This window comes from Salmo salar, chromosome 28, assembly GCF_965601325.2.
Source record: "Salmo salar chromosome 28, fSalSal1, whole genome shotgun sequence".
Taxonomy (NCBI): domain Eukaryota; kingdom Metazoa; phylum Chordata; class Actinopteri; order Salmoniformes; family Salmonidae; genus Salmo; species Salmo salar.
The window spans coordinates 23,997,829-24,022,141 of record NC_138318.1 but is presented as its reverse complement, the minus strand read 5'-3'; the positions used below and the strand labels follow the sequence as shown (position 1 = coordinate 24,022,141).

At 47.4% G+C, this 24,313-nt stretch overlaps 1 pseudogene; it reads left to right on the top strand.

Annotated features, from left to right (window-relative positions):
- Positions 1–18,955, top strand: part of LOC106588146 (uncharacterized) — a 32,234-nt pseudogene extending 13,279 nt beyond the window's left edge.
- The last annotated feature ends 5,358 nt before the right edge of the window (positions 18,956–24,313 follow it).

Sequence of the window (24,313 nt, the reverse complement as noted above, 5' to 3'; positions counted from 1 at the left end):
GAATCCCAGGACCTCCGGGAGGGGTTCAGTAAAGCCCGGCCACTTCACTTCCGCAGCTCCGACCAGTATCCAAGAACTCTGAGCCCGCCTGCCTGACCCCTCTGCCTGCCCCTGCCCCTGAGCCCATGGCCCCACTCTGGATTACAGACCTATGCCTGACCTGAACTTGCCTGTCGTCCTGTACCTTTGCCCCACTACTCTGGATTACCGACCCCTGCCTGCATTGACCTGTCGTTTGCCTGCCCCTGTTGCTGTAATAAATATTGTTACTTCAACACAGTCTGCATTTGGGTCTCACCTGATATGAATACAAAGTGTTATGTTTGGGGCAAATACAGCACATTACTGAGTACCACTCTCCATATTTTCAAGCATAGTGGTGGCTGCATCATGTTATGGGCATGCTTGTAATTGTTCAGGTCTGGGGAGTTCAGGATAAAAAATAAACAGAATGGAGCTAAACATAGGCAAAATCCTTGAGAAAAACCTAGTTCAGTCTGCTTTCCACCAGACACTGGGAGATGACTTCACCTTTCAGCAGGACAATAACCTAAAACTCAAGGTCAAATCTACAATGGAGTTGCTTACTAAGAATACAGTGAATGTTCCTGAGTGGCCGAGTTACAGTTTTAACTTAAATCAGCTTGAAAATCTATGGCAAGACCTGATAATGGTTGTCTAGCAATGATCAACAACCAATTTGACAGGGCTTGAAGAATTTTTAAAAGAATAATGGGTAAGGGTTGCACAATCCAGGTGTGGAAAGCTCTGAGACTTACCCAGAAAGACTCACAGCTATAATCGCTGCTAAAGGTGATTTTAACATGTATTGACACTTATCTAATCAAGATACATTAGTTAACATTTTTCATGATTCTTGTTTTTACAAATGTCAGATTTTTTCCCCACGTTGACATCAGAGTATTGTGTGTATATTGTTGACAAAAAAATGACAGTTAATGTGGTCCCTGGCCCATTTTTCTGAGCTCTCGCACACACTAGCTACCTACAGTAGTGGTCTGCCTACCTTGTTTATCACAGTCGCTTAAAATGGGTTTAATGTCTCCTGTGGTTCTTAAGAGAAAAGATTACTCCATGCCCTGATTTTCACGCATGTCCTGTGTGTGATCCCGTGCCCAACCGACTTGTTTCACAGTTGTGGCTATTGTAGCTGACAATCAAACATGATCCTGTCCCCTTAATCTTGTTTTGGAGTAGATTGGTCAAAATAATCCCTCTCCTGCAAACTGCTCTAGAAGCGATGATGCCTCTGTATTCAACACACACCTGGCTAGCTTGGTTACAAACTGTCACTTATTCTTCCTAAACATATCTCTGAACCAGACCTTTTACTCTACTTATATCTATGTATATATGTATATATATATATATATACATATATATATATATATATATATATATATTACAACATAGTTGGAGAGACCCTCAACTCTGTGTATATTATTATTCATTATGTTGTCACGATCGTGACGAGAGACAGACCAAGGCGCAGCGTGATTAGAGTTCCACATCTTTTATTTAAGTGAAACTTCTACAAAACAATAAACCAACAACGAAACGTGAAAGTAGTGGTGCTACATGCACATACACAAAACAATATCCCACAAAGCAGGTGGGAACAATGGAGAACTTAAGTATGATCCCCAATTAGAGACAACGAACATCAGCTGCCTCTAATTGGGAACCATACCAAGAGCACCAACATAGAAATGAAAAGACTAGAACACCCCCTAGTCACGCCCTGACCTACAACACCATAGAGAACCAAGGGCTCTCTATGGTCAGGGCATGACAGTACCCCTCCCCAAAGGTGCGGACTCCGGCCGCAAAACCTGAAACCAAATGGGGAGGGTGGGGGGGGGGGGGGTGACTAGTGTCGGTGGTGGCTCCGGTGCGGGTCGCCGCCCCTGCCCAGACCCCGGATCCGGCCATGGCGCCGGGCTGAACGCCGTGCCTGGACTGGGCATCGGTGCAGAGGAAGGCTTCGGCCTTGGAGCGGTACTGGATGCCGTACCTGGACTGGGCACCGGCGCAGAGGAGGGCTCCGGCCATGGAGCTGGGTTGGACGCCGTGCCTGAACTGGGCACCGGCGCAGAGGAAGGCTCCTGCCATGGAGCGGGACTGGATGCCGTGCCTGGACTGGGCATCGGCGCAGGTTGCACTGGACCGATGACATGCTCCTCAGGTCGAGTACGTGGAGCCGGCACAGGATGCTCCGGGCTGGAGAGGCGCACTGGAGGCCTGGTGCGTGGCTCCGGTGCGGGTCGCCGCCCCTGCCCAGACCCCGGATCCGGCCATGGCGCCGGGCTGAACGCCGTGCCTGGACTGGGCATCGCTGCAGAGGAAGGCTTTGGCCTTGGAGCGGTACTGGATGCCGTACCTGGACTGGGCATCGGCGCAGGCTGCACTGGACCGATGACATGCTCCTCAGGTCGAGTACGTGGAGCCGGCACAGGATGCTCCGGGCTGGAGAGGCGCACTGGAGGCCTGGTGCGTGGAGCCAGTACAGGTGGCACTGGACTGGTGACACGCACCAGGGGCTCTCTATGGTCAGGGCATGACATATGTCTGTAGATATTGTATCATTGAAGAGTTTGTAGTTGGACTGACTGTCACCATCAGTAAAGGTACCTCACCAGCATTGAAGTAAGAGAATGTGTTGACATTGCCATTGAGTAACGTGTTTGACACATTCCTCTTTCTGTCACGTGGACCAAGGAGGTGTGAGTGGTACTGATTAAATAAAGTGAATTTCTAATTTGCCAGAGCCCTGAGGGTTATCCAGCCCCATCGACGGAAAGAGTGATGAAGCTCTTCACCTCCTCTGAGAGAGGGCAAAACACAAACGGAGGGAGAGAGATGGAGGAGAGAGAAAGAGAGAGGAGCGAAATGGCCTAAGGCAGGGATGATGTGAGAGAGAACCTTAGGGGACATGAATAGAAGAAAAACTAAATCTTTGTAGAATATGTGAGTGAGTGTTTCCTTGGACTGATTCTTACACAACTGTATAACTCTTCTACTCACTTGTAAGAGACGCCTGCTCCATGTCACTACTCTATCTAAAGGTAAAATATCTAGAGAAATCCAAGGAAATATTTGCTGTATTGTATCTGTTTTAATTCTAAAGACGTTCAGTGGGTCATAATTTCAGACTGGTCCTATCTCACAGACAAAGTATTAAAGTCAATTTTTTATGCGGAGGGCTCCTCATAGCTCCGTATAGCTCCGCATTGACATGATTGGTTGAAGGTAGGTGGGGGCAGGAGATCCTGTATAAACACAAACTCACTTCCTTGACAACTTCCTTCACAACAGCTCTGCACTGCTCTGTAAAACATAAGAGGTATGAATTCCCTGACTTCTGAAGAGGCCGTATCACCGTAAATGCTGCACAGCAAATGTAGACGTCGGATTGACCATGCAGAGCATTTTAGCTATATACGTTAAGGCCTAGATTCAATCCGTAGTTCAGAAAATCTGTGCTATTGTCACAGGCGTCATAATGAGTAGACCAAAGTGCAGCGTGGAATATGTTCACCTTGTAGTTTTAATGAAAGAAGAATGAACACTTACAAATTAAACCAAAAAAATGACAGCAGACAGTTCCGTCAGGTACTTTACAACTAAACGGAAAACAACTACCCACAAAACACAAAGGAAAAACAGGCTGCCTAAGTATGGCTTCCAATCAGAGACAACGATAGACACCTGCCTCTGATTGGAAACCATACCCGGCCAAAACATAGAAAACAAAACATAGAATGCCCACCCACCTATCACACCCTGGCCTAGCTAAACAGAGAAAACACAGCTCTCCTAGGTCAGAGCGTGACATCTATAGTGCAACTGAAATTTTAAGGCAATGTTCCCACGTTCGCAGAAACTGCATTCACGGTAAACGAGTGCATACTGTATGTCGGCTCAATCGGAAATGACCTTTTAATTTCACTTGCGCTATAAGGCGGATCTTCCACACTACATATTGAATCTAGCCCTAAGGCCCGACAAAATGGCCTTGGAATGAAATACCGTATGACTGTGTTTTCATATGGAGCGTTTGGATGCTGAGGTAGTGTTCAGCAGAATAAATGATTTGAGAGTGGACCAGGGGTTTGGCAGAAGGGGCGAGCGTTGTAAATGAGTGATGTTATCAGTCTCCTCTCTTTTCTCCTCCATTTTCTCCGTCCCTCCCTCGCTTCCTCCCTCCCAGCCTCTCTCTTTCTCTTTTTTTCTGCTGCGGTGGTGAAATATCAGTATTGTTTACGCAGAAGATTAGGGTGGAATTGGGCAGAAGCCGGTTGTTCTGCCAAGATAGAGATAAGATAAAGGATTTTCCCTTCCAAAGCGAAGGAGTCGGTGCCACGCTCTGGCCTGCCTTATCTGGGAGCCAGGCAGACGTGCCATATGAAGTTGTTCATTGTAATTACCCGTGGCAGGAGTAGATTTCATAAGGAGATTTAGGATAGCAGACGCTATGATGTTAATGCAGGGGAGAGCCCTGGCCACTCATCCTCCATCTAGGCCTTTAACACTGCCTCTGTTTTTCTCTCCTCATTTAACTCATTTGTCTATTTGTCATTCCTTCTTACTTAATTAACCCTTCCTCTTCCATAGCATTTCCTTTCTATTCATTACTCTCACTTGGTAGTCTGTTTTCTTTCCATTGATCCACACCCTCCCTCTCTTCTCTTTACTGCATACTCCTTCCTCTCTTCTCTCTACTCCTCCCTCTCTTCTCTCTACTCCATAGTCCTCCCTCTCTTCTCTCTACTCCATACTCCTTCCTCTCTTCTCTCTACTCCTCCCTCTCTTCTCTCTACTCCATACTCCTCCCTCTCTTCTCTCTACTCCATACTCCTCCCTCTCTTCTCTCTACTCCATACTCCTCCCTCTCTTCTCTCTACTCCATACTCCTCCCTCTCCTCTCTATGCTCCCTACTCCTCCCTCTCCTCTCTATGCTCCCTACTCCTCCCCCTCCTCTCTATGCTCCCTACTCCTCCCTCTCCTCTCTATGCTCCCTACTCCTCCCTCTCCTCTCTATGCTCCCTACTTCTCCCTCTCCTCTCTATGCTCCCTATTCCTCCCTCTCCTCTCTATGCTCCCTACTCCTCCCCCTCCTCTCTATGCTCCCTACTCCTCCCTCTCCTCTCTATGCTCCCTACTCCTCCCTCTCCTCTCTATGCTCCCTACTCCTCCCTCTCCTCTCTATGCTCCCTACTCCCTCTCCTCTCTATGTTCCGTACTCCTCCCTCTCCTCTCTATGCTCCCTACTCCTCCCTCTCCTCTCTATGCTCCCTACTCCTCCCTCTCCTCTCTATGCTCCGTACTCCTCCCTCTCCTCTCTATGCTCCCTATTCCTCCCTCTCCTCTCTATGCTCCCTACTCCTCCCTCTCCTCTCTATGCTCCCTACTCCTCCCTCTCCTCTCTATGCTCCGTACTCCTCCCTCTCCTCTCTATGCTCCCTACTCCCTCTCCTCTCTATGCTCCATACTCCTCCCTCTCCATGCTCCCTATTCCTCCCTCTCCTCTCTATGCTCCGTACTCCTCCCTCTCCTCTCTATGCTCCCTACTCCTCCCTCTCCTCTCTATGCTCCCTACTCCTCCCTCTCCTCTCTATGCTCCCTATTCCTCCCTCTCCTCTCTATGCTCCGTACTCCTCCCTCTCCTCTCTATGCTCCCTACTCCTCCCTCTCCTCTCTATGCTCCGTACTCCCCCCTCTCCTCTCTATGCTCCCTACTCCTCCCTCTCTTCTCTCTACTCCATACTCCTCCCTCTCTTCTCTAATCTAACACAGATGGTGTGAGCTCCTCCACTGTCTGGGCCAGGCCCTAATCTAACACATAAAATCAGAGATCCATTGTCTGGGCCAGACCCTAATCTAACACAGAAAATCTGAGCTCCACTATCTGGACCAGGCCCTAATCTAACACAGAAGATCTGAGCTCCACTGTCTGGGCCAGGCCCTAATCTAACACAGACGGTGTGAGCTCTTCCACTGTCTGGGCCAGGCCCTAATCTAACACAGACGGTGTGAGCTCCTCCACTGTCTGGGCCAGGCCCTAATCTAACACAGACGGTGTGAGCTCCTCCACTGTCGGCCTGTTGTGTCCTCTCTACCTAGTGGAAACAGGAGACCCTGTTAAGAGGTTCTAAGTACTCACGGACGGCTAACGGTAGACAATCCCACCTGTGTGTCCGAGGCTTTACAGTAAAGCCTCCACTGGCCACTCAGACAATTAGCACTTCATTAGCCCTCCTTAAGAGATGGTAATGGTAAGCTAACTGACCGTGGCAGCCCACCTACCTTACAGGCGCTAAACCCTTACAGATGAGTTTGGATAGAGGGTGGGGGTACTGGAGGAAATCACCATCACCTGGAGGGATTTTACCCACTTCTCTGTGACCTGCCTTCCACGGGCAGCTTAGACTGGATTTGGGGAGGAGAGGGAGGGGAAAGGGGAAGGGGAGAGATGTGGTGGAATAACTCTGTCTTTCCTGTAGGTCTGCCCCCTCCCTGCAGTTCATCTGTTTAGTTTAGTGCTTTCCTTGTGTGCTGGTTTGTTGTCCCCAGTGTGCTGTTACGTTCCTCTCCTCCCCTCTTCTCTCAGTACCTTCCTCCAATACACATGTTCACCGTCTGAAAGGAAGTGCTCAGCTTCTCAGAAACAGCTGATGTATCCTTGCACACCAGACGCCTGCGCTAAGCAGACAATTCAACTTTACACAAACACTCCACGTCAAATGAGCTTAATCCAATTCCAGCACTTCAAGTGATAGTTTGCTGCTATTTGTGCATTGCTTGATCATTTTCTCACATCAAATATATGGTTAGTATATGAGGAGGACTAACTTGAACCTAGAACTTCTGTATTTAGATTTTCTTTGTTATATGACATTTGTAAACAGTTCTTAAAATATATATTTATATGTTTTCTTCTTTACAAGTCTTTTTTTATGTATTGGTAGTATTGGTAGTCTGTGTGTCAGTGAAAATACCTTTGTTTACATGGCTCACTCACAGACATTGACAGCTCTGAACAGGCCTCAGAACATCTCAAGGTAAAACCTTGAGTCATTCACACCTACAAAGAATTTCATGTTCTCCTCTTTTTCTCATTTACACCATATAAACAACGATCAGTACAGAGTGAACACGTAGATTTCATTTATTTTATTTTAACTTTATTTAACTAAGCAAGTCAGATTAATGGCAGAAAATAAAGGACGCAATGACTGAAAAGAGTACGTCTAATCAAATCACAATATATTTAATTAAAGCCTCACTACACTTTACAAATAAATAAATAAATAAATAATTAATTAAAAAAACAGACTGAGAAAGAGATGAAAAAGTAACAGAAAAATATTAAATAAAGGTGGACTGAAGACTCCCTTTCCAAGAATGACAGGAGCAGCACTTGTCTGACAGCGAGAGAGCGAGACACTTCCCATTATGTTTGGGTCAGTCACAGGACACTGCGTTCTGGAAGGAGATTTTCATTGTTTCTGTTGTTTTTAAAAAATGCTTACCTCATGTATCATTCAACAGCAGACCTATGATCTAGACTCTCTCTCTCTCTCTCTCTCTCTCTCTCTCTCTCTCAAATATCTCTCTCCCCTCTCTCTCTCTCTCTCAAATATCTCTCTCCCCCTCTCTCTCTCTCTCTCTCTCTCTCAAATATCTCTCCCCCTCTATCTCTCTCTCTCTCTCTCTCAAATATCTCTCCCCCTCTCTCTCTCTCTCTCTCTCTCTCAAATATCTCTCCCCCTCTATCTCTCTCTCTCTCTCTCTCAAATATCTCTCTCCCCTCTCTCTCTCTCTCTCAAATATCTCTCTCCCCCCTCTCTCTCTCTCTCTCTCCCTCTCTCTCTCTCAAATATCTCTCCCCCTCTATCTCTCTCTCTCTCTCTCAAATATCTCTCTCTCCCACCTCTCACTCTCTCTCTCTCTCAAATATCTCTCTCTCCCCCCTCTCTCTCTCTCTCTCCCTCTCTCGCTCAAATATCTCTCTCTCTCTCTCTCAAATATCTCTCTCTCCCTCTCTCTCTCAAATATCTCTCTCTCTCCCTCTCTCTCTCTCTCTCTAAATATCTCTCTCTCCCTCTCTTTCTCAAATATCTCTCTCTCCCCCGCTCTCTCTCTCTCTCTCTCTCTCTCTCTCTCTCTCTCTCAAATATCTCTCTCCCCTCTCTCTCTCTCTCTCTCTCTCTCTCTCTCTCTCTCTCTCTCTCTCTCTCTCAAATATCTCTCTCCCTCTCTCTCTCTCTCTCTTTCTCTGTCTCTCTCTCTCTCTTTCTCTGTCTCTCTCTCTCTCTCTCTGTCTGAAACAGTCCAGATGACATCATCCCCCTCAGTGGTTGTGGGACAGATATGACTGAGCAACCGAATGGCAAATCCAAGAGAACAGAGCACTCCAGTGGTGAATTCAGTCCAAAAATCTAGACAAACTTACAGGAACACCAGGAAAACCAGTTAGACCATATTTCCTCAAATGTCAATATTAAACAACCGTTCACTCCCATATAGGGTTTGAAACACTTAGACTGAGATGATACATTCAATGTAGTATCCTGCAGCTAGCTATTGGATTAGCCTGCTTCCAGCAGTGAGCGCTAGGCTAACAGTTGTATAATCCAAAGATATTATGTAGTGCTGCAGGTGGTTCAGCTGGCAGACCAGAGGACCAGAGGGAGACAGGGGGCCTTGCCTGGGGGCGGGGCTAAGCTCTGCGTCCACAACGAGATGTGTCACTCAGCTGTGTGTGTGTCACTGGCAGAACAGCCATCACTAATTACACAGGAATGCTTCCCCTAATCCCCTCACGCCAATCCAAAGTAAACTGCCAACTCTGAGAGAAAAAACCACCACCTCTCATTCAATATCCAGGGGGTTTTCCCCTTGTGTTCTCCATTTGAAGGTTATAACATTTCAGAAGCATGGTGTCAGTGTGTCGTGACTGTTCAGACACGCTCTGAGAATAACAATCTTTGTGACACTTAGAATTATACCCCTCTGTTCTTTGAAGACAGCAACCTTTGAGTTGGGGTTGGGAAAGGTGAGAGAAGCCTAAAGGAAACTTCATGCTAATAGACCTCTGATAAATATGCTGTGTGTTACTTGAGCTGTCTTTATTCTCTGGGCACAGAATAGAAACTGTGAGCTCTAAAGCGGGCTAAAGAAAGGAACGTAGAGAGACAAAGAGAAGTCATGGTCTGTTAAGGTTGTCTACTTGTCATGCCACAGTTCAGGCAGATGTAACCTGATTTGCCTATGTTAATAGCATATGACATCTCAGCTATTGGAAGAAACATGGGATTTATAGCCTCAATTAGGCTAACGATGATAGCTGGTTGACTGAACTCTCTCAGGTTCCCCATTGACTCTGGACATTCGGCCGTACTCCAATAAAAATGTGGCCAGTCCCCCTGCAGAATAAAGTTGATCATATTGCATTACACACAACACTGATATCCCTCCCCTAAATAAATATATATAGGAAATGCAATATTTATAGGGTTGTGTTCATAGCAAAGAGGGACCAGGAGCAGTAAGGGATCTCTGTGATAGTCTCCCCCGCCTGAGATTTAATGGAAGTTTCATGTTCACAGGGACATCGATCAAACCTCAAACCCAGGGAGGGGTGGTGGTGGGGGGGTGGTGGGGGGGTGAGGGGAGAGATGCGGAGGGGGTAAGGAGGGAGGGAGGAGAGGGGTGAGAGGTGGATGGGTAAAGGAGAGTGTGAGCTGTGCTGAGAGAGAAGGTGGAACAGGTGGCATCATTGCTACAATGTCAGGAGGAAGGATACAACAGCTGTACTGGTTATTGTTATTTCTGACCCCATACAAGAGTTACCACCATGCTGAAAATACGTGATAATCATTCATATAACAAATATATAACATTTCAGAGAATAAATCTAGTTTTGGTCCTGACATTAGGGGCTCATATAATCAACCTGTAAATTATATAATTGCTTGATTGAATATACATGAGTTAAGAATAACAGAAGTAACCTCCTCGCCATGAAAACAAATGACCTAACACTAGTTAAATTATGCAGAAAAAATATATATACGCAACATGCAACAATTTCAAAGTTTTGACTGAGTTACAGTTCATATAAGGAAATCAGTCAATTGAAATAAATAAATTAGGCCATAATCTATGGATTTCACATGACTGGGCAGGGGTGCAGCCATGGGTGGGCCTTGGAGGGCATAGGCCCACCCACTTGGCAGCCATGCCCACCCACTGGGGAGCCAGGCCCAGCCAATCAGAATCAGTTTTCCCCCACAAAATGGCTCAATTACAGACAGAAATACTCCTCAGCACCCCGCCTCCAACCCCCCCTCAGACGATCCCGCAGGTGAAAAAGCCGGATGTGGAGGTCCTGGGCTAGCGTGGTTACACGTGGTCTGCGGTTGTGAGGCCGGTTGGACGTACTGCCAAATTGGCTGTGTGACAAAACTGCACATTTTAAAGTGCCAATTTATTGTCCCCAGCACAAGGTGCACCTGTGTAATGATCATGCTGTTTAATCAGCTTCTTGATATGCAACACTTGTCAGGTGGATGGATTTTCTTGGCAAAGTAAAATGCTCACTAACTGGGATGTAAACAAATTTGTGTACAACATTTTAGAGAAATAAGCTTTTGGTGCATATGGACATTTTCTGGGATCTTTTGTTTCAGCTCATGAACAACACTTTACATGTTGCATTTATATTTTTGTTCAGTGTATTATATTCAAGTACTACAAGGTAATTTCAGCATGGATAGGGTTTTATTGGGAGCACAGATTTGTACAGCTTAAGAGCAAATGCTTAGGCATTTTTGTTTGTGCCACCGTCAAGGAAAGGTGATCCAGGGGTGTGATGTCAACAGAACCATCTTACATAATGGGGGTAATTATTATGATCTTCCCGCTCTGACAGACAGCACAGTGCTGTGTGAGAACAAGAACACAGTGCCTGGAGCGTCTCAGCCTCAGCAGGCTGTGAGTGGATCAGTCAGGGGCTTCTCCACTTTAACAGTCTACTGTTTGGGTTGAGCCCTGCACCAGCCGCCCAGGAAGCGTGGCAGCATGCGCCAGCTCTGTTGTTTTGACACCTGACTGCCAGGGCGGAGTCTCCGTGGCGATGGTATCCCGGAGCGATGGCGTCAGTCTCCCCCTGCCCTGTCACACACCAGCCCTTGTTTTCATGGTATGGTGTGTTCCTGCTTTGGGCTGATGTGTAGTCGATCCTCTTGATGCGTTACCACAAGAATGCTGATCCAGGACTGGGCACCTACAACCAAATAGGTCTGACTGTGAGAAAAGGGCACCTGAGGTGAGGGTGTTTGACTGACAGCAGTTGTGCGTCCTGATGGTATACACTATAGGCTGATCTGTTCCTTGTTATACGTTGTCATTGTATATATTATCTGGAAATATTTTACAAAACTTTTCTGCACCGTACTGGCCGCCTACTTGTTTTTTTTCTTGGATTACCTGCCATTTAGGGGCCTGCCCTCATCTCACCACTGATAGTTCTGTGGCATTGATGCTATCTGAGATAGTGACCATAGTATCCAGGGATATACTGGTACATTGGACAAACAAAAATATCAATAAACACAGGGGGGTGCCGGTACAGAGTCAATGTGCGGGGCACCGGTTAGTTGAGGTAGTATGTACATGTAGGTAGAGTTAATTAAAGTGACTATGCATAGATGACAACAGAGAGTGACAGTGGTGTGGAGAGGGGAGGGGGGGGGGGAGGGGCAATGCAAATAGTCTAGGTAGCCATTTGACAAGATGTTCAGGAACCTTATGGCTTGGGGGTAGAAGCTGTTTAGAAGCCTCTTGGACAAAGACTTGGCGCTCCGGTACCACTTGCCGTGTAGTAGCAGAGAGAGCAGTCTATGATTAGGGTGGCTGGAGTCTTTGACAATTTTTAGGGCCTTCCTCTGACACCACCTGGTATAGAGGTCCTGGATGGCAGGAAGCTTGGCCCCAGTGATGTACTGGGCCGCACACACTACCCTCTGTAGTGCCTTGTGGTCGGAGGCAGAGCAGTTGCCATACCAGGCAGTGATACAACCAGTCAGGATGCTCTCGATGGTGCAGCTGTAAAATAATAGGTTTTGTCATGCCCGCTTCACGACTGTCATGGTGTGCTTGGACTATGTTAGTTTGTTGATGATGTGGACACCAAGGAACTTGAAGCTCTCAACCTGCTCCACTGCAGCCCGAACGATGAGAATGGGGGCGTGCTCGGTCCTCTTTTTCCTGTAGTCCACAATCATCTCCTTAGTCTTGATCACGTTGAGGGAGAGGTTGTTGTCCTGGCACCACACGTCCAGGTCTCTGACCTCCTCCCTATAGGCTGTCTCATTGTTGTCGGTGATCAGGCCTACCACTGTGGTGTCATCTGCAAATTTAATGATGGTGTTGGAGTCGTGCCTGGCCATACAGTCATGAGTAAACAGGGAGTACAGGAGAGGGCTGAGCATGCACTCCTGAGGGGCCCCTGTGTTGAGGATCAGCGTGTCGGAAGTGTTGTTATCTACCCTTACCACCTGGGGGGCGGCCCGTCAGAAAGTCCAGGATCCAGTTGCAGAGGGAGGTGTTTAGTCCCAGGGTCCTTAGCTTATTGATGAGCTTTGAGGGCACTATGGTGTTGAACGCTGAGCTGTAGTCAAATAATAGCATTCTCATATAGGTGTTCATTTTGTCCAGGTGGGAAAGGGCAGTGTGGAGTGCAATAGAGACTGCATCATCTGTGGATATGTTGGGGCGGTATGCAAATTGGAGTGGGTCTAGGCTTTCTGGGATGATGTTGTTGATGTGAGCCATGACCAGCCTTTCAAAGCACTTCATGGCTCAGACGTGAGTGCTATGGGTTGGTAGTCATTTAGGCAGGTTACATTAGTGTTCTTTGGCACAGGCACTATGGTGGTCTGCTTAAGACATGTTGGTATTACAGACTCGGACAGGGAGAGGTTGAAAATGTCAGTGAAGACACTTGCTAGTTGGTCAGCGCATGCTCGCAGTACACGTCCTGGTAACCCGCCTGGCCGTGCGGCCTTGTGAATGTTGACCTGTCTAAAGGTCTTACTCACATCGGCTGTGGAGAGCGTGATCACACAGTCTTATAAGCTTCCAGGTTAGAGTCCCGCTCCTTGAAAGCGGCAGCTCTAGCCTTTAGCTCAGTGCGGATGCTGCCTGTAATCCATGCCTTCTGGTTGGGGTATGTACATACGGTCATTGTGGGGACGACATCATCGATGCACTTATTGATGAAGCCAATGACAGACTTGTTATACTCCTCAATGCCATTGGAGGAATCCCGGGACATATTTCAGTCTGTGCTAGCAAAACAGTCCTGTAGCTTAGCATCTGCTTAATCTGACCACTTTTTTATTAATCTAGTCACTGGTGCTTCCTGCTTTCATTTTGCTTGTAAGCAGGAATCAGGAAGATGGAATTATGGTCAGATTTGCCAAATGTAGGGCGAGGGAGAGCTTTGTATGCATCTCTGTGTGTGGAGTATAGGTGGTCCAGAGTTATTTTCCCTCTGGTTGCACATTTAACATGCTGATAGAAATTGTGTAAAACTGATTTAAGTTTCCCTGCATTAAAGTCCCCGGCTACTAGGAGCGCTGCCTCTGGGTGAGCGTTTTCTTGTTTGCTTATGGCAGAATACAGCTCATTCAATGCAATCTTAGTGCCAGCCTCTGACTGTGGTGGTATGTAAACAGCGACAAAAAATATAGATGAAAACTCTCTCGGTAGGTAGTGTGATCTGCAGCTTATCATGACAAACTCTACCTCAGGCGAGCAATAGCTCGAGGCTTCCTTAGATATCGTGCACCAGCTGTTGTTTACAAAAATACATAGACCGCCGCCGCCCCTTGTCTTACCAGACGCCGCTGTTCTATCCTGCCGGTACATCGTATAACCAGCCAGCTGTATGTCGATATTGTCGTCATTCAGCCACGACTCCGTGAAGCATAAGATGTTACAGTTTTTAATGTCTCGTTCGTAGTTTAATGTTCCCAGTAACTCGTCCATTTTATTGTCCAAAGATTGCATGTTTGCTAGCAGAATTGAGGGAAGTGGGGGTTTATTCGATTGCCTCCAACTTCTCAGAAGGCAGTCCGCTCTCCGGCCTCTCTTTCTGCGCCTCCTCTTCACGCAGATCACTGGGGTCAGGGCCTGTTCCCGAGGGAGCCGTATATCCTATGCCTCCGACTCGTCAGAGTCATGAAAGAAGAAAAATGATTCTGCTAGTCCGTGGTGAGTAATCGCAGTCCTGATGTCTAGAAGTTATTTTCGGTCATAAGAGACGGGAGCAGCAACATTATGTACAAAAAGAGTAAAAAAGTAAGTTACAAATAATGCAGATAAATGAACAAAAAAACACAACCGGTTGGGAGCATGTACAACGTCTGCCTTCTGCTCCGGCGCCATCTTACAACTGTCTGTGGGTGTTGGCTGGGATGAGTCTGTGACTGTTTGTCTGTGTGGGTGTTGGCTGGGATGACACTCATAGGGTTACATTTACCTCAAGGACAGGGTCTTGAAATTGCATAAGCGATATGTGGTATGTAAATGTATTGAATTTCACCCTTTCAATCTGGCTTTAGAAACCCAACCATTCTACTACAGCATTAGTAAAACTTACAAATTATCTCTTTATTGATTTATCAAAAGCATTTGATTTAGTTGATCATTCTATCTTACTAGGAACACCTAAAAAAATTGGTTTCACTAACAGATCACTAAAATGGTTCCATGCATATCTTAGCAATAGAAAACAATGTGTTTTCATAGAAGGAGACAAAGTTATTGGCCTCAGTAGAGGAGTACCTCAAGGTTCAGTATTGGCCCCCCTTTTCTCTATATTCACAAATTAATTACCACTCATTTGTCAGAATTCACGTTCACTTATACGCTAATAATACAGTGCTCTATACATGAGGTTAAAATATTTAGCAGATACAAGCAAGTCTCCCACTTTACAAAAATGGTTTCTAGCAAATCATTTGGTTTTAAATCAAACAAAGCCCTATATTAAGCTATTTGGTACATGGAAAATAATAAACTCCACAGCTGGCAATTTTAAATTTCATGCAAGTGATGTATCAACGCTTGAAAGTGTTGATTGTTTGAAATATCTGGGTTTGAGGATTGATTCTGAATTCTCTTTTTGAAAGTATATTGATTACATTGGAAAAACTATTAACTATATTGTAAGCTTGGGTTACTATACAGAACTGTTTTTCTTTATTCATTAAAAATACCTTAGTAACCCAACTGCTGCTTCCTATCCTAGACTATGGTGACATCATCAACCAAAACTCAACCAAGATTTTACTTTGCGAGTTAGATGCCATTTATAACAGACTTTTTGCAGAATCATTCTTGGATGCAATTATAAGACATATCATTCAAAATATATGGATCACTAAATTGGCTGTGACTCACAAACATTGGAACCATTTTTATTTTTTGTGTATCAACTTAAATTTCCACCTAGAGTTGATTGAGACCATCTAAATAGCATAATCAAAACCTGTCTGTTTAAGCTAGAGATATCAGTTTTGTGCATGGGCTGTCTCAATCCACCACATCTGCTGATGTCGGCCTTCCACATGTGCAGTGGAAGGTGGCAGAGCTACAGCAGTGTTTGTCAGACCAGGATTCATCCCGAAAATCTGTATTTTCACAAAAAGGTCTGTAGCTTCTGTTTTGCCATGCATGAACATGTTATTCAATGCTTTTGTATGGACTAGTAACACTAAGGCCAAATTCAGTGTTTCATCTAATTATTTTTTTATATTATTTTTTGATACCTACAGGGGTCCTAAAATTCCAAATAATATAGCTAAATTATCTATGTCATGACCATCTTAACCCTCCCGTTGTCTCGGCCGGGTCAGAGCGACCCGCTGGCTCGGCCATGTGTTAGGAGCCGTTCCCCCGCGTCCAGGCCGGGTCAGAGAGACCCGGGCCCGGCCATGTGTTAGCCCTCCCGTTGTCCAGGCCGGGTCAGAGCGACCCGCTGGCTTGGCCAAGTGTTAGGAGCCGTTCCCCCGCGTCCAGGCCGGGTCAGAGCGACCCCCTGGCTCGGCCATGTGTTAGCAATGCGTATGTTATAACCCCCTCTGCAGTTGTCCAGGCGGGTCAGAGCGACCCCCCGGCTCGGCCATGTGTTAGGAGCTGTTCCCCCCCCCCCCCCCCCCCCCCCCCGCGTCCAGGCCGGGTCAGAGCGACCCCCCGGGCCGGGCGCGGTGCGTCAGCGTGCAGTCGGCCGGCCGTAGAGAGGCTACTAATATTGTCAGGAAGAAGAAGAAGAAGAAGAAGAAGAAGACGAGGACGACGAGGACGACGATGAGGACGACGGCGAGGAATACGACCCCGCCGAGCGTGAGGCCGCCGCCGACGCCTCGCCGCGGTCCCGGTTTCAGCGCGGCTCAGGTCCTGGAACAGATAGCCTCCAGTGTCGACCGAGAAGACGAAGAAGACTTTTGCGATTCTCAAGACGGCGAGGAATACGACCCCGAACGTGACGCGGACGACTCGGCCTTGCGGTCGTGCTCCTCTTCTTCGGAGGAGGAGGAGGAGGAGGAAGAGCGAGAGGGAGAGCGAGAGGGAGACACGGCCGCCGCCCGAGAGCGAGACAGAGAGCCAGAGCGAGAGGACACGGCGGCGGCGTCCGGCCAAGCCCGAAGGGAGACGTTGCTGTCAAAAAACGACAAAATCAAATGGTCCTCCGCGGCATATCGTGGCCCGGACCAGCCCCGCGGTGACGCCTGGCCCTACGGCCTACGCCGCGTCGCGCGCTTGACATCGAGTCCACCTTCCGGCTGTTTGTCACGCCGGCGATAGAAAGGATCATTGTGGACATGACGAATCTGCAGCGGGTGAGAAAATACGGCGACGGCTGGCAACCCATGGACTCAGTCGACCTGCGCGCCTACCTAGGGCTGCTAATCCTAGCGGGCGTCTACAGGTCCCGGGGCGAGGCCGCGGCCAGCCTGTGGGACGCGGAGAGCGGCAGGACCGTGTTCCGAGGCCCCATGCCACTCAAGGTCTTTCACAAGTAATCGAGGCTGCTGCGATTCGACGACCGCCGGTCGAGACCCGCGAGACTCGCCGCCGACAGACTGGCGGCCATAAGAGAGATCTGGGACCTGTGGGAGGAGCGGCTGCCGGCCCTCTACAACCCGGGGTCCGACTTGACGGTGGACGAACAACTGGTCCCGTTCAGAGGTACCGTCTGCACGTATCTGTGCGTATCTGTGCGTATCTGTGCGTACGTACGTACGTGTACTATAGAGAGGTAGCGTCGGCGTGTAACATAAACGCCGTGTGCCCCCAATGATGAGCCAGCGGTAGTATAGAGAGGTAGCGTCGGCGGCATCATCATCATCGTCATCATCAGCAACAGCAGTATCAGCAGCGTCGGCGTGTAACATAAACGCCGTGCGCCCCCAATGATGAGCCAGCGGTAGTATAGAGAGGTAGCGGCATCAGCAGCAGTAGCATCATCATCAGCAGCAGCAGTAGCATCAGCATCAGCAGCAGCAGTAGCAGTAGCAGCAGCAGTAGCATCAGCAGTAGCAGCAGCAGTAGCATCAGCAGCATGACGCTGCTAATCTCCTTCCTCTCAACCCGGGGTCTGACTTGACGGTGGACCAACAACTGGTCCCATTCAGAGGTACTGTCTATGTATCTGTGTATCTGTGTACGTGTAGTATAGAGAGGTAGCGTCAGCTGTAGCATCGGCAGCGGCAGCGTGTAACATAAACGCCGTTCGCCCCCAATGATGAGCCAGCGGTAGTATAGAGGGGTAGCGTCAGCGTCAGCATCAGTGACGCCGCCGCCGCTAATCTCCTTCCTCTCCCTCTCCCAAAAGGGCGCTGTCCTTTCCGACAGTACATCCCCAGCAAGCCGGCCAAATACGGCATCAAGTCGTGGGTGGCCTGCGACGCCAAGTCCAGCTACGCTTGGAAGATGCAAGTCTACACCGGTAAGGCGGCCAGCGGAGCCCCCGAGAAGAACCAGGGTGCGCGCGTCGTCCTCGATCTCACGCAGGGGCTGCCCGGTGGTCACAACGTCACCTGTGACAATTTCTTCACCTCCTACGAACTCGGCCAGCGGCTCCTCGAGAGGAACCTCACCATGGTCGGCACGGTGCGAAAGAACAAGCCCGAGCTCCCTCCCGCGCTGCTCCAGTCAAAGGGCAGACAGGTCTCGTCCTCCAGGTTCGCCTTCACGCCCACCGCCACTCTGGTGTCCTACCTGGCAAAGAGAAGTAAGAACGTGCTACTCCTGAGCACGCTGCACACGGAGGCCGACATTAGCGATCGCCGCGACCGGAAGCCGGCCCTCATCCTAGACTACAACCGCAACAAGGGCGGCGTGGACAACCTAGACAAGGTGGTCGGCACCTACAGCTGCAGACGGATGACTGCCCGCTGGCCCCTGGTCATCTTCCACAACATCCTCGACGTGTCCTCCTACAACGCCTTTGTCATATGGCGAGAGATCAAGCCCGACTGGATGCCTCGGAAGCGGAACAAGAGGAGGGTGTTCCTGGAGCAGCTGGGAAAGGCGCTTGTCAAGCCCTTGATACAAAGAAGGCAGCGTCTCCCCCGCACCGAATCCGCGTCCGCGCTTGTCAAAGTCCTGCAGAGTGCCGACCGCGATGCGGCTCCTCCGTCAGCCCGGGAGCACGCCGCTGGCCTGGATGCCGCTGGCCCGGCCGCCGCCCCGCTAGTGGCGAGTAAGAGGAAGAGGTGTCAGCTCTGCCCGCCCAAGAAGGACGCCAAGACACACACGGCGTGCTGCAGGTGTAAGAAATACATCTGCAAAGGCTGTTCGCACGCCTACTGTCACACTTGTGCCCTCTGGGCCTTTAGCCGAGACGGGACAGGGTGACCCGCCGGGGACACGGGGAGTAGGCAGAATGGGAGGACAACGGGAGGGTTAAAACAATTCAATTTGTCAGCAATTCCATATGTTACCTTTTCCTGCAATTACAAATTCCAAGGGTACATTATGAGGTTGGAGTAAAGCGCAAATCATAGTCCACAAACGTCGCATTGTGACGTAGCTACTCAGCTTTGAGACCACAATCTGCAGAGGACAAACGTGCTCCTTCCCACAATTCCCATCCAATGCAGCTCTGGTATGCATCCTGTATTCATTTGAATGTGTTGACAGTTGGAAAAATTGCTTGAGCTGCACGGAGAATTCGAAAAGAATGAAAGCCAACGATCCAATATTCTAGAACACTGCTGTGCGTATGTGTACACGTTTTGGACTATGATAGATCTTTCCGATACGAAGGCCCAACTGACTGGAATACTTTACCTATAGAAGTAAGGGCATTCAAATCACACAATGAATTTAAGAAAGACGTTTATCAAATGATAAGAACAAGCTGTTTGTGTTTTTAACTATTAGAAACCTCCCCATGTGAAGATATTTGTAAATATGTACAGTGGCTTTCGAAAGTATTCACCACCCTTGGCATTTTTCCTATTTTGTTGCCTTACAACCTGGAATTAAATTAGATTTTTTGGGGGGGTTGTATCATTTGAATTACACAACATGCCTATCACTTTGAAGATGCAAAATATTTTTTATTGTGAAACAAACAAGAAATAAGACAAAAACCAGAAAACTTGAGTGTGCATAACTATTCACCCCCCCAAAATACTTTGTAGAGCCACATTTTGCAGAAATTACAGCTGCAAGTCTCTTGGGGTATGTCTCTATAAGCTTGGCACATCTAGCCACTGGGTTTTTTGCCCATTCTTCAAGGCAAAACTGCTCCAGCTCCTTCAAGTTGGATGGGTTCCTCTGGTGTACAGCAATCTTTAAGTCATACCACAGATTCTCAATTGGATTGAGGTCTGGGCTTTGACGAGGCCATTCCAAGACATTTAAATGTTTCCCCTTAAACCACTCGACTGTTGCTTTAGCAGTATGCTTAGGGTCATTGTCCTGCTGGAAGGTGAACCTCTGTCCCAGTCTCAAATCTCTTGAAGACTGAAACAGGTTTCCCTCAAGAATTTCCCTGTATTTAGCGCCATCCATCATTCCTTCAATTCTGACCAGTTTCCCAGTCCCTGCCGATGAAAACATACCCACAGCATGATGCTGCCACCACCATGCTTCACTGTGGGGATGGTGTTCTCGGGGTGATGTGAGGTGTTGGGTTTGTGCCAGACATAGCGTTTTCCTTGATGGCCTAAAAGCTACATTTTAGTCTCATCTAACCAGAGTACCTCCTTCCATATGTTTGGGGAGTCTCCCACATGCCTTTTGCCGAACACCAAACGTGTTTGGTTATTTTTTCTTTAAGCAATGGCTTTTTTCTAGCCACTCTTCAGTAAAGCCCAGCTCTGTGGAGTGTACGGCTTAAAGTGGTCTTATGGACAGATACTCCAAACTCCGCTATGGAGCTTTGCAGCTCCTTCAGGGTTATCTTTGATCTCTTTGTTGCCTCTCTGATTAATGCCCTCCTTGCCTGTTCCATGTGTTTATGTGGGCGGCCCTCTCTTGGCAGGTTTGTTGTGGTGCCATATTCTTTCCATGTTTTAATAATGGTGCTCCGTGGGATGTTCAAAGTTTCCAATATTTTTTTAAAACCCAACCCTGATCTGTACTTGTCCGCAACTTTGTCTCTGACCTGTTTGGAGAGCTCCTTGGTCTTCATGGTGCCGCTTGCATGGTGGTGCCCCTTGCTTAGTGGTGTTGCAGACTCTGGGGCCTTTCAGAACAGGTGTATATATACTGAGGTCATGTGACAGATCATGTGACACTTAGATTTCATACAGGTGGACTTTATTTAACTAATTATGTGGCTTCTGAAGGTAATTGTTTGCACCAGATCTTATTTAGGGGCTTCATAGCAAAGGGGGTGAATATATAAGCACGCACCACTTTTCAGTTCTTTATTTTATTTTTTAAACAAGTTATATTTTTCATTTCACCTCACCAATTGGGACTATTTTCTGTATGTCTATTACATGAAATCCAAATAAAAATCAATTTAAATTACAGGTTGTAATGCAACAAAATAGGAAAATGCCAAGGGGGTGAATACTTTTGCAAGGCACTGTATGTATATAGTATAGGTACTTTGTTTGATTAGTTGTATTAGTTTGTTGTAGCAGTAGTTTTTATTAGTTGTATTAATAGTTGTAGCAGTATTTTTTATTAGTTGTAGGCCTATAAGTAGTTGTACAACAACATTTTTATGCTGTTAATGAAAACTGTTGTTTTAATATATATGTATATTTTTTTACACTTATTTGGACCATTTTATATAGTAGACAGAGTACACAGATGGCGCCGACAGACATGGCAGCTCTGCTTCTAGCTCCTAAGCAACTTTGAAGTATTTAATCTTTTTGTGTGTTATTTCTTACATTATTAGCCCGGAATGTTTTTTGTGTTGTTACATACAGCCAGAAATCACTTTCGGATATCAGAGCGGCGGTAACTGACCAGCATTCCGACCAGAAATACGACTTTCTCGAATTGGATCCTTTGTTGGTACCCCCAAGGCAATTGAACTTATCCCAGAGGCTGCCCCAAGAGGTATTCAGAGTTGACTTCTAGTGCACACCATCCACCACTTACAAGTATATTACTCGCTAAAATTCGGTCCTTGGACAATAAAGTAGACGATCTCAGGGCGAGGATCTCCTTCCAGAGAGACATCAGGGACTGTAACATACTCTGTTTCACGGAATCATGGCTCTCTCCGGATATACTGTCCCCATCTATACAGCCAGCTGGGTTCCAGGTACATCACACAGACAGGAATAAAGAACTCTCCGGGAAGAAAAAATACAGTGATGTATGTTTCATGATTAGCTACTTATGGTGTGATTGTGATAACGTACAGGAACTCAAGTCCTTTTGTTCACCCGACTTAGAATACCTCACGATCAAATGCCGACCCTATTAGCACCCAAGAGAATTCTCAACGGTTATAGTCACAGCCGTGCATATTCCCCATCAAGCCGATACCACGACGGCCCTCAAGAAACTACACTGGACTTTGTGCAAACTGGAAACCACATATCCTGAGGCTGCATTTATTGTAACTGGAAACTTTAACAAAGCAAATTTCTTTATTTTATTTTATTTATTTTTTTAACCTTTATTTATACAGGTTTATTCTCATTGAGATAAATATCTCTTTTCCAAGAGAGACCTGGTCCAATAGCAGCAGGAAAACGCTACCAAAATTCTATCAACTCATTGCCTGTAGTATTTGCGCTTCAAAAACTCTCGACCATTGTTACTCTCCCTTCCAGGATGGCTACAAGGCCCTCCCCCACCCTCCCTTCGGGAAATCAGATCACGACTCCATTCTCCTCCTCCCTTCCTATAGGCAGAAACTAAAACAGGAAGTATCCGTGCTAAGGTCTATTCAATGCTGGTCTAACCAATCAAAATCCATGCTTCAAGATTGTTTTGATCACGCGGACTGGGATATGTTCCGGGTTTCCACTGAGAATAACATTGATGTATACACGGACACGGTGATTGAGTTCATCATGAAGTGTATCGGGGATGTTGTTCCCACTGTGACTAAATAAACCTACCCAAACCAAAAACCGTGGTTTGGGTGACAGCAGTCACACAAAACTGAAAGCGCGAACCACTACATTTAAACACGGCAAAGTGACTGGGAATATGGTTGAATACAAACAGTGCAGTTTGTAAGGCAATCAAATAGGCGAAACGTCAGTACAGAGACAAAGTGGAGTCGCAATTCAACAGCTCAGACATGAGATGTATGTGACAGGGACTCCAGACAATCACGGATTACAAAGGGAAAACCAGCCACGTCACGGACACCGACGTCTTGCTCCTGGTCAAGCTAAACACCTTCTTTGCTTGCTTTGAGGATAACACAGCGCCACCGACGCGGGCCAGTCTCGAGAACTGTGGGCTCTCGTTCTCCGTGGCCGATGTGGGTAAGACATTTAAGGGTGCTAAACCTCCCAAGGCTGCCAGCCCAGATGGCATTCCGAGCCTCGTCCTCAGAGCATGCGCTGAACAGCTGGCTAGAGTGTTTACAGACATATTCAATCTCTCCCTATCCCAGTCTGTCCCCACTTGCTTTAAGATGTCCACCACTGTTCCTGTACCCAAGAAAGCAAAGGTAACTGAACTAAAGGATTATTGCCCCGTAGCACTCACTTCTGTCATCATGAAGTGCTTTGAGAGGCTAGTTAAGGATCAACAACACCTCCACTATGCTGATCCTCAACACAGAGACCCCACAAGGGTGTGTGCTCAGCCCCCTCCTGTACTCCCTGTTCCCTCATGGCTGTGTGGCAACGCACGCCTCCAACTCAATCATCAAGTTTGCATACTTAACAGTAGTAGGCCTAATTACCAACAATGACGAGACAGCCGACAGGGAGGTGGTGAAGGCCCTGGCGGAGTGGTGCCAGGAAAATAACCTCAACGTCAAGAAAATGAAGGAGCTGATCGTGGACTTCAGGAGACAGCAGAGGGAGCACGCTCCCATTCACATCGGCGGGGCCGCAGTGGAGAAGGTGAAAAGCTTAAAATTCCTCGGTGTACACATCACTGACGATCTGAAATGATCCACCCACACAGACAATGTGGTGAAGAAGGCGCAATAGTGCCTCTTCATCCTCAGAAGGCTGACAAATATTTGGCTTGGCCCCTGAGACCCTCACAAACTTTTACAGATGCACCATTGAGAGCATCCTGTCATGCTGTATCATCGCCTGGTATGGCAACTGCACCCCCCGCAACCGCAGGGCTCTCCAGAGGGTGGCACGCTGCCTGCCCTCCAGGACATCTACAACATCTACAACAAAAATCCAGAAAAACGCATGTCAAAAATTTTATAAATTGATTTGCATTTTAATGAGGGAAATAAGTATTTGACCCCTCTGCAAAACATGACTTAGTACTTGATGGCAAAACCCTTGTTGGCAATCACAGACGTCAGACGTTTCTTGTAGTTGGCCACCAGGTTTGCACACATCTCAGGAGGGATTTTGTCCCACTCCTCTTTGCAGATCTTCTCCAAATCATTAAGGTTTCGAGGCTGACGTTTGGCAACTCGAACCTTCAGCTCCCTCCACAGATTTTCTATGGGATTAAGGTCTGGAGACTGGCTAGGCCACTCCAGGACCTTAATGTGCTTCTTCTTGGGCCACTCCTTTGTTGCCTTGGCCGTGTGTTTTGGGTCATTGTCATGCTGGAATACCCATCCACGACCCATTTTCA